At 32.6% G+C, this 19898-nt stretch overlaps 1 long non-coding RNA gene across 2 annotated transcripts; it reads left to right on the top strand.

The window, feature by feature from the left end:
- Positions 1–218: 218 nt before the first annotated feature.
- On the top strand, positions 219–18251 carry LOC123670677. Of its 2 annotated transcripts, none has more exons than XR_006745958.1 (6): positions 219–540; positions 608–687; positions 771–963; positions 2613–2702; positions 8043–8206; positions 17788–18251. It is a non-coding gene; the product is annotated as an uncharacterized LOC123670677 (long non-coding RNA). The 2 variants fall into 2 exon arrangements; XR_006745957.1 differs by lacking the exon at positions 17788–18251 and adding an exon at positions 11130–11966.
- Positions 18252–19898: the final 1647 nt, after the last annotated feature.

Below are 19898 nucleotides of genomic sequence, written 5' to 3'. Positions count from 1 at the left end.
CAATAATCCTATTGTTTAATTTTTGAAATAGTATATTTTTACTATCATCTGTGAGTGATTTTGATATGAGATCTAATGGTGAAAACAAATCTTTATAACACAATTTTGTTCTTTATGATCCATGGTACATTTATATGAAACAACCTACGTACAAGTTAATACTTCTGTGAAAATTCTTTATTTTTTTCGTTTATCTACTGTGTTTTTTTTTAAATGGAAATGATAAATGAATAATCTATTATTATAACTTTTTCATCATATCATTAAAATAATAATAACTAAAATATAAACATAAGTATGAAAAAGAAGAAGAATATGAAATATCAAAACAAGAAGTTCCATAGGCATGAACTCGTTGAGGCATAGAGTCAAGTAAAGTCAGAAAGAGTATATAAACTCAGAGATGTTTTCAAAGCCATCATAATGTTTTGAGCTTTCGAGTGCAGAGGTGTTTTTGTGTAGTAGTGACTTTGAATTTAAAATTCTATATTCAATATGTCTTTTCGATTTTTGGACATAGAAGCGGAAGTTAGCAGTGAGGTGAGTTGGCATATTATATTTTTTCTTCATACAGTTTCAACAAATATCTTTAAATTTTTCTTTGCAGGATGAATTTGAGATCCAGAATTCAGACGATAAACGTAAAAAAAAAACAAAAAGTGGTAGATAGTTCCGAGGAAGAGGAAGGTAAATATTCGTTCAACTAATTTTTGCGTATCTTATTATTCCGATAATTATTTGTTATTAAGTTTATTGTTTACTTATTTCAGATGATGATGAAATGTTGAGAGAAGAAATCAAAGACCTTATTGATGACGACTCTCTCAGTGATAGTGATGATTCGATATTTCTGGTGGTAAAAAAAGAAAGAGATCAGATGATGAAGAATTAGATGATCGACATGAAGACGATGATTTCGACCTCATCGAAGAAAATTTGGGCGTTAAGATTGATCGAAAAAGGGTGAGTTCACATTTTATTATTAATATTCGATAATTTTGTTATGCCTTAAGATGATTTCATCTCATTGGAATGTTTCGTTTTCAAAAAAATTTTATTGCTCTCATTTTATTTCGGTTAGATTATTTGCCTTCATTCGAAATTTTGAATCTCAATAACTTTACTCCATCATTGAAAATTATATCTTCAATCGTATATCGAGATTTTTATTTTTGAGTATTGTTGATATTACTTATTTGATATCAGCTCAATTGAATTATCCCTAAAAATTTACAGAACAAAATATTAAAAATGGCGAATTGAAATCTATTACACTTGAGAATAATAATTTGGAAAGACCTTAGTGATATACTCGAACGGTTTTATATTTAAAATTTTTATTTTTTATTGTATTCGTTGTTTTTATTCATTTCACAAATTTTTGTTAGTTAAAAATGAAGTTTGATATTTAAAATCAACCATAAGCACAATTCGAAGAAATCATTCCTCGGAAACTACAAACTACATAATTATTAAGTTGAAGATTATTACAAGGTAAATATAGTGTAGTGACATGCAGAAAATTTTTCAATTCTGGAAAATATATTCCTTTATCTTTATTTTTACAAATTTCACGAGGTGACACTACTGTATTTTCTTCGTTAGAGTAATATTTGTCATTTTTCTTTTCGAAATTTTTCTTATAAAACAAATGTTCTAATTTTCCTATTTCATCCTGAGTCAGTCAAGACACTTCATAGCCAGTATAATCGACATAAAGAACACCTATAACATATCGAATCAGTAGTCCTGGAGTCGTCAGTCTACTCGTGTAGCACCTTTAATCTGCCGTCTGTTGAGAATTCGTGGAAATTACGTCAAGACTTTTAAACTTGTACTTTTTTTTTTTTTGATTCTCACACAAGGTTTAATCCTCCGGGAGCTCACCTTCGAGAAAATTTGATTTCTGTTTGTTTCATGTCACGATTTTCTTTTTTTCTTTCAATATTTTCTTACATTGTAAAATGACTGTATTTTGTTTTGAATGTAGACTAATCATGAAATAAACATTATTATTATTATTATTATTATTAGTATTATGAAAATCTTTCCGTTTCTTTGAATTTCCTCTATCAATCATGTTGATAACAAAAAATTGGGCAAACCTATTGCAATCAGATCTATCGATGTTCCACAATCAATAGATTTTCTTGTTTCTAGCAGAAGTGTTTCTTTTTTTATCGTGTCAACTGAATTATCCCTAAAAATTTATAAAACAAGATATAAAAATGGCGAATTGAAATCTATTACACTTGACAATAATAATTTGGAAAGACTCCACTATTCACCTTGTAATTAATTCACAGACGCTAAAATCTATTATTTCGAGTTGAAGATAATACTATTCACCCTCATAGTTTCAGATTAATTAATGTTTTGGATTATTATTAGGATTTCGAAACCAATGTTTGCAATCAAAACATTTTCTGTCAATAAACCGAAAGGAATTAGTTCAATTCAGCAATAAATTTATTGAAATTCAACTACTATCTAATCAACCATTCATGGAATAGGCCTCATAACAATATTTGCTTTATCTGGAATGGAAGCAGACATTTTTATATTTTTTTGAAATCATAGATTCAGATATTAATATATTTTTTTTTTCGCAGAAATTCAAACGTATAAGGAAAATAATAGCGAATGAAAGTAAAGGGCAACAAAGGAGAACAACAATGGACATAGATTCGTCCTCAGATGAGGTAAGTAAACTTTTTTTAATACTATTTTTCATCGACACAATTTCATTTGTTCAATGAAAAAATACTTTTGCACGTTTGTTCAAAGTATAAAAAGTTATGCGATCTATGCTCGGATCTATGTCATGTGGGAGTAATCAATATCAACTATCATATTTTAAATTGAATAGCCTGTATTTTATTCAATTATTGATTTCAATATTTTATATATGCGTTGTTTCAATATATCTAAAAAGAAACTTTTGAAAAATTGAAATCTCCGTTTTTTTTTCACAATTATTGAAAACCAAAAATTTGAAAATATCGTTCGTTTGGCGTTTAGGGTTTTTGTCGTAAATTATAAAAACTATGTATTACATGAAATGTGGTACACAAACTTTTTGTAATACCACATTCATGATCCTTCTTTCTCGAAAATTCTATTTTCTTCGAACATTATATGATCATAAAATTAAGAACTTATACAGGGAGATCCAGATTTTTGTTCAAAATAATTTCGGTGTCGGGTAGAAAAACTCTTTTTTATGAAAAAATTTCATATAAACATATATCCTAAAAAGCTTCGTTTTCGAGATACGATGAAGTTTTAGAAAAAAATCAGAGCTTCATTCAAGTATTTTCCATGGAATGTATCACTTTTGAGATTATCTAGTACAAAGGAAACACTATTCAAAAAATCTACAAAAATGAATTTTTCAAATTTTCCCTTTATGAAAGTTCAAAAATTAACGTAGTGTTATAACGCTTTCAGAAGGCATTAGATTGAACATTTCAGAAAGAACATTCATCAGACACTTAAACAATAAAAAATATTCACAAAATTTTTTATTGTTTCAGTGTTCTTCTGAAATATTCAACTGAATGCCATCTGAAAGCGTTATAATACACCACATCAATATTTGCACTTTCATTCATCGTTAATAGGACAATTTGAAAAATAATTTTTTCGTAGATTTTCGTGAATAGTGTTTGCTATGAACTCGATTATCTCAAAAATGGTACATTCTATGAAAAACATTCAGGAAAACTTTTTTTTGTGGAGCTCAGTTGATTCCAAAAATGAAATGATGTTCTCGAAAGTAAGAAAGTGGTCTAAATTTTCATTATGAAAAAAATTATTGCACCCCTATATCTATGCCACTGGATGATTTTTGGCAGGAGACACTTGCCTTATTCGAAAAATTGCATTATCAAGACTTCAATAATATGAAAACAATCCATGTAATAATACTAGAGTTTCAAATAAACAACGGTTTTTTTCTTTAAACAACACCCTGTGTCTAAAAAACGAATATTGTTAGAATATAATAATAATAATAATAATAGTTTATTGATCCTTTTAGACAAACAAGGTATGTATAGGACAAGTCACAAATGCAAAAATAATAACAATTCAGACATTTTCTAAGCTATCATTATAGTACTCATTAACACTATAAAAACACTTCTTGAGAAGTAAATACTTAACAACTTTCTTAAATTTAAACAAATTGAGCGACTTAATGTTACTAGGTAGATGGTTAAATAACTTAATACACTGGTACTTAGGTGACATTTCAAATTTTGATGTCTTATGTTTGGGAATTGACAATATTTTCTTATTCCTAGTGTTATGGGAATGAAAGCTTGACAATTTTACAAAACTTTCCTCATTTTCCTTTGCAAAAACCAAACATCTCAATATGAAAATGGAAGCCAGTGTCAATATCCTATTTTCTAAGAAAACTGGTCTACAAGAGGATCGTGGAGATACGTTGAATATCATACGTGAAATTCTTTTTTGTATAATAAATACTCTATCAGTTTCTGTTGAATTACCCCATACCATGATATTATACGATAGGTGACTAAATACTAAACTATAATATACATTCATAAGTGAGCACAAGGGAAGTAGATACCTGACTCGACTTAAAGCATAATAAGAACTGTACAGCTTTTTACATACTTCATCAACGTGTGAATTCCACTTTAAGTGCCTATCGATGTAGATACCTAGGAACTTCGTGCAGTTCTTTGATGCAATAATAGAATCTGAATGTCGAATTACAAGGGTACTATCATTATTCGAAATCGAGAAGTAAACGCATTCAGTCTTGTTCACATTTATCATGATAGCATTAACATAGCACCATTCAACGAAGCAATGAACCAATAAATCGCACAACCCCTGTAGCTCCTCCAAAGTATCCGCAGTAACGGCTAATGAAAAATCATCAGCAAACAAGATTGCTCTTAGTATCTTCATCAGATCTGGACAATTTTTAGACTTATTAATAAACAATCTCAACAAATTCTCAGGCAGATCGTTGATAAATATCAAAAACAAGAGCGGTCCCAAGACAGAGCCCTGAGGCACACCTAACTTCAAATTATGTTTACTGGATGAAGAATCTTGAACTCTGACGGATACAACTCTGCCCTCAAGATAACTTCGAATCCAGTCATGAAATACTCCCCTAAATCCAAGATTGTAACATTTGTCTAATATGAATTGAAAGGAGATACTATCAAATGCTTTAGAAAGATCAAAAAATAATCCGGCAACATATGAGCCATTATCGAGGCAGTCGTATACAAATTCAACAAATTCCAAAACTCCAGTTTGAGTTGAGCGACCTGATCTGAAACCGTGCTGCGCAGAGGTAAGCAGTTGAAACTTATCAAGGAATTTCATCATTCTATTGAACACTAATCGTTCAAATAGTTTGGAAAGACAACTGAGAACAGAAATAGGTCTATAATTACTAATATCATATACATCACCTTTTTTATGAACTGGAATAATAGTGGCCTTTTTGAGGAGATCAGGAAAAACTCCTGTGGTAACCGACATGTTAACCAAATAGGCAAAATGTCGACTGATATCAGGACCTATCAACTTCAAGATTCGCGCAGAAACAAAATCAACACCTGAGTCATTCTTAAGAGATTTCAATACGTCAGCTACCTCATGATCCATAACTGGATGAAAGAAAAAGTTATTATTCAGCATAAATGAAGTAGTACATGAAGTGGACAATGAATTATTATAGTAACGGTTGAGGCTTATCTCCGCAACCGTTGTAAAATGGTTGGCAAACATCTCAGCTACAGTTTTGGCCTCATCGAACAAGACACCTTCAACAACAAGCTCTATGGTTCTTTGATCATTGCTTTTTCGTCCGGTCACAGTATTGACCAGATTCCACACTGTTCTATTTTTATTAGTAGATTTATCAATAAGATTACGGTGGAAATCTAATTTAGCATTTCTTAACAGATTATTATAAGAATGTTTGGCTGTTTTATACAAATAATAGGTAGATTCACTCCTGATATTGATATATAACCAGTGAAGATTTTTCAGGTCTCGTTTCGCCGAGATAATTTCTGGAGAAGTGAATTTTTTGAGAACATTGGCATTGTTGACATATCTTTTGATAGGACAACAAGTTTCAAAAGAACTTTGAATCAAATTAACAAACACTTCAAAGCATTCATCAACATGTGGATATTTATACATTTCCTGGAAATCACAATTTGAAATACAATATTCAAAATCCTTCAGATTTTGGGGACAAAGGTCTCTAACTAACTTCGATACATCATGATTTTTTAGGGGCAAATTTATTTGAAACTCGAGTGTAATAGCCCGATGATCACTAATATGAGGTTCGTAAACTTTAACATTACAATCAACTAAATTTGCATTTGTTAAAACATAGTCAACTTTGGAGATTGATGTGTGGCCAGTGACATCAATAAAGACCCTGGTTGGATCATTTGAGGAAACATTCATATTGAAACAATTCATTAAATCAACGAACAACTTACGATTTGCGGAATCAATTTTCAAAAAATCGACATTCAAATCTCCACACACAAAAATTACATCAGCTGAAGTGATGCAATAATTGAGAGCAACCGAAATCCTGTCCAGAAAAATCTCGAAATCTCCAGAACCAGGACGATAAACACTTATGATGGCTATTTTAACATCACATGCAACCACTAGAATTCCACTAATTTCACACTCCATTTCTTCGGAAAAACGCGATACACTTAGATTCCTCACAGATAAACCATACGTTTACATGAACTTTTTTCATGAAAAGAGTTGGTCTATCTGACGCTAACGTTATTTAATTTACATCTGTATTGATTCTACATATACTTTCCACAACTTTGGTGGTACAGGGGGTAATTGCCCTTCAAGATTTCCAGAATAAAAAATTCTAGAATTTTCTCAAAAACGAAGAACATGAATTTTTCAATCATATGAACCAATAATCTTTTTACTTTCAATTATCGCTTTCAAGATGATTACTTTTATTGCACCACAAGCACGTCTATGTCCGAAGTTTATTATTTTCTTTATCATTCCACTCTGTCGGCATCTCACTTGTTTTGTAATCTGTGATTTTTGCATTCGTCGTCGGTATATACTTACTCGGTGTTTTGTGTCATTTTCGTCACAAAATTTTAATACTCCAGTTATCAAAGATCTGAACTGAGTTATTCGCTCAAAAAATTGTCTGTGCTGTGTATTACAATTCAATGTGTTTCATTAAAATTGCAATAATTTGTGAAGACATCAGTTTTGACTTGACTATTGAGGGTGTTCCTAAATTGGTGGTACAAACGGAAATGACTGACTCCTCGAATCATTTTAAGAAATAAAGTTCTATAACATGATACAGAAATTGAAGTGTAAGTTTTTTTTCTTATATCACTTTTCCTTCACAAGATACTTAATTTAAATTTGGTATAGATACATATTCCAATTCAAAGTTTTCATCATTTGATATGCTAATTTTGAATTCATATCTAGAGGGTGATATTTTTTCTGGAAGAGTGTCCGTTTCTTTCCACCAGAATTTTTTTTTTGGTTGACCACTGGTACCAAATTGTAAAAAGAAACTTTGGTGGAGTACTACACTTTTTGGTTTCTTGTCGGGTCTTATCAAGCAATTCTTCAGTAATCCTCAATACCCAATATGTAGAAAAAATTAATAAAGATTTGATAAACTGTTAGAAGCATCACAATAAAGTAGGACTACAAGAAACAACCTGTTTCTCGAAAACAAAGCGTTTTTGGGCTCATGTATAGGACATTTTATTCTTGAAATTATTCATGAAATATATCATTTTTCTTCGTACCTCGAATTCAATATCAAAAAATGCCATCATTTCGAGTGATTTTTGGTTCAAACTTCGTTATCAAACCTTTCTCTCTCACATAACAGATATAAGTAAACGTTGTTGTCATCAACAATTTTTTTTATTAGATATATTTAGTATATTATGGATAAAATGAAAATATTTGTGGACCGAACTAATATGTAGTTTTTTTTTTCAAAGGATGACGAGGAAAAATCCGAGGAAAAAACGGAGCTAGTCCAAAGAGATGTGTCTGATTCGGAAACGGAAGCAACAGATGATGATTTCATTAATGATGATATCATTGATGATGAACTTCCAATTGGTGCCAGAAAAAGGAATAGGAGAGTCGTTTCTTCTAATATGTAAGTAGTACTGTTTTTATTTATTTTTATAACCATTCCATCATCAGTCTAACATTCCATTCTCATTTTTATATACATATATATACTCTATAGCAGTAGCGGCTAGTAACAATATAAGATGGTAAGGTACATTAAAAAATTATAATTATTATATATGTATTTTACTCGCTCGAGGACAAAATTTATCGAGTGAACTTAACGTTGTCTGTTGCATACATAATCATTTTACCGACCCAACATCATTTTTATCTTTATATTTTTATATTTATTTACAAGATTTTGAATAGTTGTTTCGTCGTGATTATTCAAAATACAAGTTAGGACAAAAATGTCGACGTCTACATGTTCATTGAAATTTATTTGATACTGTTCTGATTTTTTGGTAGAATAAGGAATTTTCTGTTCTATCTCCAATTTTTCATTTTTTATTATTCCATTATATCCAATTAAAAAATCATTTTCAAATTTTCATTACTTATTATGAATACGTCTCTTCAATATTTTTGTTTTGTTTTATGCACACCATTAATTGTTCTCAAATTCTTTGCATAGATTTGTTCCCATTTGATTTTAGATGTATGAGTTTCGAATTTATCAAAGAAACATTTGATTCTGTATCATAAATAGCGGATACTTCCAAAGTGTCATTCAAAGTTACCTTAAGCTTAATTAATGGTGAAATTATTAGTTTTCTGGATCCGTGATGTTGAATTCCACTTCTAATATGGAATTATTAACGTGTTGCATTCCTTCTTCTTTTTTTTGGAACCACCATTTTGCTGTAGGATGAAAATTCATTCATTTATCTTTATTTTTACAAATTTCACAAGGCGACTTCACTGTATTTTCTTCGTTAGAGTAGAATTTGTCATTTTTCTTTTCAAAATTTTTCTTATATACCAAATGTATCAATATAAATAATTTTTCTATTTCATTATAAAGATTTTCCATTTTTTTTAATTTCCTCTATCAATCATGTGGATAACAAAATTTGGGAAACCTGTTGCAATCAGATCTATCGATATTCCACTCAATAGATTTTCTTATTTTTAGTAAAAGTTTTTCTTTTTTTATCTCGTATTCTGATAAAGAGCCTTTTTGGAATTTGAATGAAAATGCATATCTTATAGGAGACCAACTATTACCTGTGAATGTTCTACAAAAAATCTCTCTCCATATTTCCCATTTTGATTCAATAGTTAGTTTCATTAGTGTACAACTGCACCAACACCTTCATCCAAAAATGATTTCAGGATTTCAATTTTGTTTTCATCCCCAGATATGTGAAATCACTCGCATTCTTCTCGAATCCAGTAGTCCATTGATCTGCGCTCGAAATTCTCCCATTAATTTTTGGATTGTGAATTTATCTGCTTTTTCGCTTATGTTTATAACTGCACTTTGACCTCCACTCTTTTCGAGTAATTTTTCTAACTCCTTCATAAGTGGCTGATCAGAGGCATTCACATGGTCACCAATATTCAGCTGATCTCCAAGAGTTACTTCTAAAAAGATATCTTCAAACTGGAGATTGGCACCTTCATCCAAATAGGTAGCAGCCAAATCCTCGTTTTAATTGATCCATACATTTCTAGTTTGGTTTCTTTTGGAAATCAAATTTTTAACTTTATTATATGCTGAAGTCTTGATTACTTTTTTATGTAAACTTGCTCTTTAATATATATCGGGAAGTACGGCCATCAGTTGTTCCAAACGAAGTTATGCAAAGAAGATTTGTTTTAGAATCTTCCGAATATCTCGAACAAAAACCAAGATATGTATAGCATTTTTTAGAAATGCTATGATCTGCTTTCTGTTATCTTATTATTTAGAAAAAAGATTTCGCGGATCCTTGGAGAATTTTTTTCAGAGTCTTATCCTGTACCTGACGAAATTTTTTTCGATTACATACCTACCCCTCGAAAAAAAAAATCTACGCCATTGCATATTTTCCGAGTGAAATTGTACAGGGTGGGCAAATTTCGATGTTTTGCACTACAACTTTCAAACCAGAGGAGATAGACAAAATGTGATACCCTATTCTCGGTCTCTTTATCTGAGAAACTAACAAGGGTAGTATTCATTTTTGGCCACCTTCTTTTGTTTTCAAGAACGAAAATTGGAAAAATGGCGATATCGAAAAACATTTATATCTCCGCTAATACTGACGATAGAGCTCTGAAATTAAAACATTATACAGGCACTTTTTTACGTAGAATCCAGTGGCGGGTTCGTCTTTTCAAAAGGGTCTTCAATTACGAAGCTATGACCCAAAGTTATGTTTTTTTAATGAGACCACTATAGATTTCTGTGCCATTTTTTGAAATCTTAATTTTTCCTGATTTCAAAAATATATAACATCGTATGGTTTGTATTAATATAAATGATAGAAAATAGTCAAAAACCTTTTTTTATCTAATTTAATCTAATTTTTCCTGATTTCAAAAATATATAACTTTGTATGGTTTGCAGGCGCGGATCCAGGCTCCACTTTTGGGGGGGGGGGAACTTTTTGATACTCAAAATACTGAAAATGTGGACCCCAGACACTTTCGCCATTTTGGGACTTCATTTTTTTTGCCGTTCATAGATATGGATCTTCCCAAAATGTATTGAAGGTGAAATTTTTGCTGATATTGTAATTATTTGAGCCTAAGTATGTCAAATTCTAGGAGGGACGGCAAAATTTAAGAGGTGCCTGGGTCATTTGGGAGGGGAACGTTCCCCCAGTTCCTCCCCCGTGGATCCGCGCCTGAACTTAACACAAATAAATGAATAAATGAAACATTTCAAATGAATAACAGATGTTGCTCGTAAGGACCACCGTTTTGCTCGATACACATAATCATGTTCGGATTATTACGGATCTTATTGCATGCAACTTCGACACGTTGTAAAAGAATTTCCTCACTTCCTATTTCAGATGACTACACTAAGGATTTCGAATATCCCCCAACGAAATAATCGACAGGATTGAAATCCGGTTATCTAGCGAGCAAGGTATGCTGTCCACCACTGCCTATCCACATATTTGGAAAGTTCTGGTCCAAAAAGTTCTTGAAGGTAACTCTAAAATGAGGTGGAGCCCCTTCATGATTAAAATACATCCCTGCAATGTCCATATAATCGAGTAATGCAGGTAGATGATTTTGAAGAAAATCACCCGTAAGCTGTCTTGGTAGGATGTGTGGCCCAATCAATCGATTCTTATAAACTCTACACCATACGTTGGTTCTTTGAAAATTCGTGTTGGGATTTGGTGTACCTGATTGCATGAGGATTTTCTTCAGCCCACTCATGCGAAATCCACAGATTGAAGACGCCATCTCTCGTGAAAATGGCTTCATCAGTAAATAAAATTCTATTGATTATTCTTTCATTTCTTAAAATCCACCGACTAAAATGAATTCTATTAATTTCGTCACCTGACACCAATCGTTGTATTTTCTGGAGATGAAAAGGGTAAAGGTTATTTTTCTTTAATCTACTCCATACATGCGGCACGTTCAGAGCATGAGCAATCCTTCTAGTGCTATTTTCTGGATGTGTCTCTATCACTTCAAGAATTTCTTCATCGATATTGAGGTTCCTTCTTTCTTCAATTTTGATGTTGAGAACTGGCCATTTTCACGAATATAATTGAAAACTGATGAAAAAGTTTTGTGATGTGGTAACCTTCTATTAGGGAATCTTGATTGGCATTCCCTTACAGCCGCTCTACCATTACCGTCACAATAACTATACACTAACAACATATCAGCATATTCTTCGATTCAAGAATTTATGAGGGATTATTATGTTGGGTTTTAATATCGAGAACAAACCACAATACCTCAAAAAAATGTCTGTACCAGTTGCAGTTGTCAAATTTAATGTCATAGATATTGTTGTAGCCTACTCGAATAAACTCTTGGGGGATGTGATGCAAAATAATTTCTCAAAATTTTATAATTCGATGAAAAATTGTCAGGATATACATCTGATTGAATATTGTATGTATTCAATTAGCGAAACAAGAAATGTTTACAATTTAATCTCAATGTTCGATATTTTCACTATTGAACTCAATTTTTGGCCGAAATTGTTAATTGTTAATTGAATAAAATCCACTGAAATCCATTGAAAAATTTCCACTATACCGGGTGTTGAATCATAGCTTGTGAAAAGTCCCAAATTTTTCTAACACGAACCTGATTTTTTCGATCAGTTTGAAGATTAATCGATGGACCTAATAGAGTGAAATATATGTTCCAAATATCGATCAAATCTACTGGGTGGTTCAAAAGTTATAAGGAATTGAAAATATTGGTGAATTCATAAACCATCGTGTATTTTGCTTATGGGACATAATAATTATAATTTTGACAGTGTGAGTTCAGTTTAGTCAATTGAATTCTTAAGTTCTCACTGTGTTTTATTAAATAACTGTAGAAATCTCATCCTTCTAACGCCATCTCGAGGAACCCGATCGAACGTATACAACGCCAGATACCATAGACCTATAATAAGATATATACATTATATTATTCTATGTATATGCGAGATGGAGATAATAAAGATCATCTATTGGAAAAATAATGGATTCCTTTTTACCACTTAACTTTGCCATATGAAAGGACATGTAATTTTAACAAAAAACCATTATGGGCAATAAACCCATTTTGATTTTTCAAGGATTATTCAAAAGCTGTATGTCTATTGATATGGTTCACTAACCCTTTACTGTGCAATGTAGCATATATGCTACGCAAGCCTATGTATTCCTTTTTTTCGAATAAGAGTCATGTTCATATAATTCGTAAAGAATACTTCTCTTGTGAACTCTTATTGTACGATGATTCATGAGTGAATTCATAGATGGCAATTCCCATAAGAATTTGAAACGGTTACTAAGCAAGGCCGGCGTCGTTAAACATCCCATGGATATACAGTTGATCCAAGGTTTATAGACTCAGACAGGTTGTCTCGTAACTTTCAACCAATCAGCGTCAACCATTCGTGACGTCACTCGGTTTACACATTCAAATAAATAACATTTGATTGTAATGAAATCGTGGATTTTCACGGATTTTCTTATTAGTTTGATCGCGTATATCGTTTGTAGCCTATCTTAAATAGTCTTTAATATCTTCAATCATAAAATAGCTACGATAAAATGTCTGTCAATGATGGCCAATGGCGATACAGACACTCTATAGACCTTGACGACACCGGATGACGCGTTACCCCACTCTTCAATCCAAGTTACGAGACAAACCTGTGTAATCTACAGACCTTGCAGTTGATCATGAAATATTGTTCCAGTAAGTATGAGGAGAGGAGTAGCATTCGATTTATTCAGGAGCTATCTGAAAAGACGAAAAGGGAAAGTTTCAAGTAAAGAAGACACAATTACGTGGAGTGGCTCAGGGGACAATTTTGGGCCCCATCCTTTTTCTGCTTTATATGTATGATCTATTTGTCTTAAAGTCAAGCAATTGAATTGTCAGTTTTGCTGATGACTCAGTGGTTTACTTTACCGAACCGACGTGGAACCAATTAAAGCTTAAGTCTGAAGAAAAATTTGCCGAGATAATAGAATTTTTAGATAGAAAAAAGTTGACAGTTAATATGGATAAAACTAAATGTAAGTCATTTACGGCATTTATTGGAACTGAAAAACCCCCATTTGATACGTTATGCATAAAAACTAACGGATCTTGATTTTAAATAAAGAGTACATAACATATTGGATATTTAAGGAATAATGATAATATATTGAATATTTAGGAATAATGATGGACTGCTATCTACGATAAAGCTGCCATATATGTTGGAACATCGACCGGGACAAGAAAATAGGACTCATTCATTCAGGCATATCCACTGAAATAAATCATAAAGAACAAAAAAATATATACTCGCAATAAAAACAACATAAAGTCCCAACAATAAACAAGAAGATAGGTATCCTTTTTTTAGGCTTGAGCCTCGGTGCCATTTTTCCTAGACCATTTATATATTTCGAAGTTTTGACCTTTTCAAGTAATTTTTCCTAACGTGAAACCTTTCCCATTCAAATATCCAACAGTTTCTTCTAGTAGATTTCATTAAGGAACATCATTCAAAACCATTCATGCAAATATATCGAATGTTGTCATTGGCCGAGTCGATTATATTCGAGATATCGGATGTTGCGAAAAAAATATCTGACGTCACTTATTGCATTGTATTCATCGTGCCATCATTCTTTAGTTCTTTGTAGAGTTGTCTTGTTTGGTTCCCAAAATATTTATTTATTAATCTTCCATTCAACTCTTTCTCAGTATCCTCTCAATTAATTTTTACTTTAATAACAGTATTTAATGATTTTTCAATCCTTTCAATCGAATTGTCAATCAGAAATGCGATGAGATGTGGACATGTCGAAGAATCCTCAGAATAAGCTGGGTGAGCAGAACAACGAACAAGGAGGTATTGAGAAGAATGGGAAAGGAGAAGGAAATAGTCTTCTCAGTCAAAATCAGAAAATTGCAGTATCTGGGCCACGTGATGAGAGGGGAGAGGTATACGCTGTTGCAAACTATTATACAAGGAAAAATATAGGATAAAAGAAGTATAGGAAGAAGACGCATCTCCTGGTTGAACAACCTAAGGCAGTGGTGCCACAGTAGCTCGGTTGAGTTGTTCATATCCGCAACTTCAAAGATAAAAATCGCCATGATGATAGCCAACCTTCTTAAAGGAGACGGCACATAAAGAAGAAGAAGAAGACTGCACAGAAATTGATATCATATCGACGGAATTTTAAGCAGTATTGTGAAGTATGTGCGCTGGACAACCGATAGTTTTGATGTCTTTGGAAAAAATCACTTCTAATTAATTAAAAAGAAACTCGGCTTTATTTTACTCCAAATTAAGTACCTATTTGTGTTATCCGCGCTGACAGCAAAAATATTTTATATGGAAATATTAAGGTTCTCTCAGGATTCAATACGAAATGAAGTGATTGTTTAAGTTGATTTATTTGGCCATGTCTCTAATTTTAATAATTATATTTTTAATCCTTCAGTTTTTGAAAAATAATGTTTGAGCAACGGAAACAGATTTTAAGCTTTATGATTCCTGGAATCCGTTGAGATTCCATGAAATTTTTTCCTTACCTACTCTATATAAGGAAATATGAATCTCATAACGGACAAATAACTGACCGGGACAATTTAATAACTGACCGGGTCACAGGGACACAATGGTCCAAACCTAGTTAACCCCAATTCGGTATAAAAATCTGTCATCTTCCACTATGGTCGCTCCACGACTAATACATTCATTAAATCTCTAACATAAGGTATCTAAATATCTGACGTGAATATTTTCACCACGAATCGTTTTTCAAGTATTCTTGAACCACAGCTGTGATCTACTAGCCATGTCAACCTAGCTAGTAGCTTTACTCTATACCATCATGCATGAGGATGGGTTAGCAAACTCGTATAATAAAGGAATAGAAGTATCATAGCTCAAAATGGGTGTTGAAAATTATGTACCATAAGCCCATTACCTACCCAAAAAAAATCTATACGAGTTGTCGAACATATTCAATGTGCATCAACTAAACGCCGTGCACTTCTTATGTTTAGTATATCCAAAGTCACTTGAACTAGTCCATAAAAACGGTTGGCCATAGATGTCCTTTCGAAGTGGATACCGCGATCCGCTAAATATCGGGGTTTATTTGAAAGTATCGTTATGGCCCCAAAGGAATTTCTGGAAACTTGGACAAACCTTATACAATCGAAATATTCATGTTCCTCCAAGTGACTTTGGATATACTATATCAACTTAGCTACATGTACCTACAAAAACAGGACAAGATATGAAATCTCCAACATCCCTTTATTTATGCCAAGGAAAACTAATGGTTTGAAATCACTTACCTAACTGGAATCTTTACTCTATAATACAATTCAAAAGAACATCAAGAAAAGGAAGCCTTCATCATTCTGGTATACGTTCACAAACATAAACAAATGTGTGAAAATTAATCGAATCAAACATTGTAATTTTTGTTAGTTTTTTCTTCTTTATATTTATGTACACGCAATTCTTTTACAATTATTTTATATGCTTATTTTTGATACCTCATACTGTATATATTAATTGTTTGAAACATTATATGGTAATTTTTCTTTTGGGACAAATAAATATTATTATTATCATTAAAAAAACATCCCCGACTTTAACCCAAACGCGTAGGATAGAAAAATCTCCTCGGCGTCGGCTTCTCACTCCCCGCTAAGAGGAATATTCACTCAATCCCAGATATTTGAAATATCAGAAGGGTAGAGCTCGGTCGTGTCCGGTCCTTGGGGTCTCCCTGGTTCTCGTCGAACTTCTGGTCCTCTTACACGCGATCTAGCCGATCCTTGGATCTTTCCGTCGCCTCCTAGTCATTGCAGTACCTAAATAAAGAACAGTTTTTTGCATTATATTACAAATATACTCACTAAGTCCAAATTGCTTGATATTTCTCTTGAGATTTTTAGGTACTATTTTAGTTGTTGAGATGATAATTGGAATAGTCCTTGTTGATATCACTCCCCACTGCCGCTTTATCTGAAATTCGAGGTCCCTATATTTTGAAATTTTTTCGACCTCGTTTTGACGCATGATGTTGTTGTTATTTGGTATTGTTACGTCGATGAGTATTGCTGTCTTTTGATGTTTATCAACTAGTAGTATATCTGGTCTGTTGTGAGGGGTTGTTTCATCAGTCAAAACTGTACGATCCCAATATAGTTCTTAGCGTTCGTTTTCCAGGATGGTCTCCGGTTGGTACTTGAAGTATGGAACTTTTTCGGAATGAATTAGTTTTAATATTGTTGCCAATTCTTGGTGTAGTATTTTTCCTACTGCATCGAGTCTCTCTTTATATTCATTTCCTGCAGACATTTGACATCCTCCCGTGATATGTTGGATTGTCTCATTCGTTGGACACCCATATCGGCATGTATAATAATCAGTAATAGTTCGATCCTTAATGATATGCTTTCAGTAATTTCTCGTTGAGATCACTTGCTCTTGGATGGCTAAAAGAAAACCTTCCGTTTCGGGATACATCACACCTGATGTGAGCGAATAGTTCGACGCTTCAATGTCGACATGATTCTGATTCGCCTCGTTGAAATGTCTTCTATGCAGGGGCTTCTCTCTCCTTCTTTGCAGTTTTTCTTGGTTTGTTTGGTGGTTGTATGAAAAGTGCTCTTTGTGAAGTTGAAAAGGTGTTGATTCGTCTGCTTTACACAGTATTTTGTAGATGTCTGATCTACTTGCTTGATCTCTTAGAGATAACGGATGTTAACGATATATTCATTCTTATCTTTAGCCTTCATATTCCTCTATAATATCAACTCAAATTTATTCTCGAGCGCCCATTCGGAAATTATAAAAATCACAAAAATATCTTAGGCCGGCATGAAATTCTTCAATTCCATTCTAGAATTGGGCCCTAGATGTAGCATATGTGAACAAAAAATTGATCCTTGCTAGATCTTTCATTTCTCCATGAGATGAACCTAATTTCATTACGTTCTCGCTTCCAGAAATTAAATCAAAAAAACGAAAATGTGTTTGACCGTGGTGGAAGGAATAATGGAGTTGGCCCGCCGGGAGTTAACTTTACCAGGGTCTACTCAACGAGTTTTAACAAGTACAGATCATCCAAAATTAATTTCTCAGGACCGCCATCAACTCGCCCTGGTTTGTTCACAAAAGCCAACTTTATAGAAAGATGAACATATCACCTTTGAAGATTTTTTCTTCATGAAATCGAAGTCATAACTCTTGTGAATACGGAAAAGCAGCCTAACCGCTTAGTCAGGGAATCCATCGACAACAACGAATCTTCCACCAGAAATAAGCGTCCAAAGCTCCAAATCAAATCCTTCGATGAATGACAGTGAATGTACCTACAACTAATTTAAAAACTAGCTTATAAGCATTATTTTATTCTCAAAAGAAGGCATAGTATTTTAATTTATATAGAAAGGTGGTCACATAAACAAATTCTGAGATTATAAAAACGTTTTGCAAGAGGCCCCAAGCCTATCATAAAAAATGTTTTTCATTCAAAAGCTAGGATGAAAATTTTTCCGTTTGGTTCGAAAATCAGTAACTTAGTGATTTCTAATTTTTTTTGGCAGAAAACTCGCAAATTACAGTAATTAGGGAAAATAAGATCAATCCATCAATCTCTAGAACAAAACAATATAGTGATGGTCAAATTTATAAAATGATTAATTTTTTCTCTAAGAGTTCTACTTCATTATATTGTAAGTTACAAATATTCTTTCAGTAAACATGCATTTTCTGAATTGATTACTCATGCCGCTATTTTTTGCTTTTGTTCAATCCAATAATGAATAAAACAACACGAGAGATAAATTACAGGCTATGAATTATTCATCATTAGGAAAGTTTGGAAAATTCCTACATACCTAATTGGAGTAAGTAATAACCTAAAAACTTTTCAAATGATCTTATCGGACAAGGCATAGGTATATGTGTTAGAATTTACGAAATGAAATATCGATCCTTCGTCCCCACGAAACTCTGAATTTCCCTCGCTTACTTTCACTTACATAATGTCTTTCCTTTTGATTTCAATGGTAATTACTGAGCTCATTGTTTCTTGTTACCTTCATTCAATTGAAGTAGTGCACAACGACAGAAAAAAATTGTTATTGCTGAGGTTGAAAGAAGCAGCTGAAACTGACACCAGTATTATTTTCAAATTTTGTGTCTTCGTGGATATAGAGGAAATGCAGATTTCTCCAAAGGAACAAAAAATACTCAATCCTTTGTCCATTGTCCAGGCCATGTTGTTGAAACCATGAATAATATAACAGTATACCCCACTTACTTTTTTTTCGTACTCAATTCTTTTGAAGATGTTCACCAGAAAGTGGGTTTCATATCAAGTTTATCTTTTTTTAATACAAGGATACCATCGTTTTTCATATTGAACTTCGATGTAGAAATAGTCGACGTTCAAAATTTCATGAAACAAGTATGGAAAAAATATTCGTTGCTGTGTTTAGGTGTGTTCTTTTACAAGCCAGATGTTCAATTGAGTACATATCAACCTTTTAAAAGAATTGTAGTAAATCTAACTGATATAGAGGAATTCAAAGATTATTTCATGAGTCATGAATATGCTAACCTTAACGGAAAAGCATTCGACTTGGCAGTTTTTAACAATCCTCCAAGAAATATAAAGAAGGGAAGTAAGTTGTCTGGAGAAGATCCAAAATTTTGGATAGACCTAATCCATAGTTTGAACGCATCGTGGAACTTAATTCAGATTAAAAATTTCAGTTATGAGGAAGCCATTCACGTCGTTGGAGATGGAGAAGCTGATTTTTGTCCATATCGATATTTTCCTACCGAAAATTATCCGAACATCGAATATTTGACTCCATTTGCTATTGATTATTTAGTAGAAATTGTTCCAAATTCCCAGAAACTTCCTCAGTACTCAAGAGTTCTGAATGATTCGAATCCAACTTTCTGGGTTCTAACTTTAGCATCTTTCATTTTACCATCACTTGTTATATCAATTGCAGGTAAATTTTTTAATAAGCAAACTGAGCAAGTCACTTTATGTGTATTTGGTATTTGTTTGAACCAACCTGTTAAAAGACTTGCATCATAT

The sequence above is a fragment of the Harmonia axyridis genome, chromosome 1, assembly GCF_914767665.1.
Source record: "Harmonia axyridis chromosome 1, icHarAxyr1.1, whole genome shotgun sequence".
Classification (NCBI taxonomy): Eukaryota; Metazoa; Arthropoda; class Insecta; order Coleoptera; family Coccinellidae; genus Harmonia; species Harmonia axyridis.
This window is presented reverse-complemented; position numbering and strand designations above follow the sequence as displayed.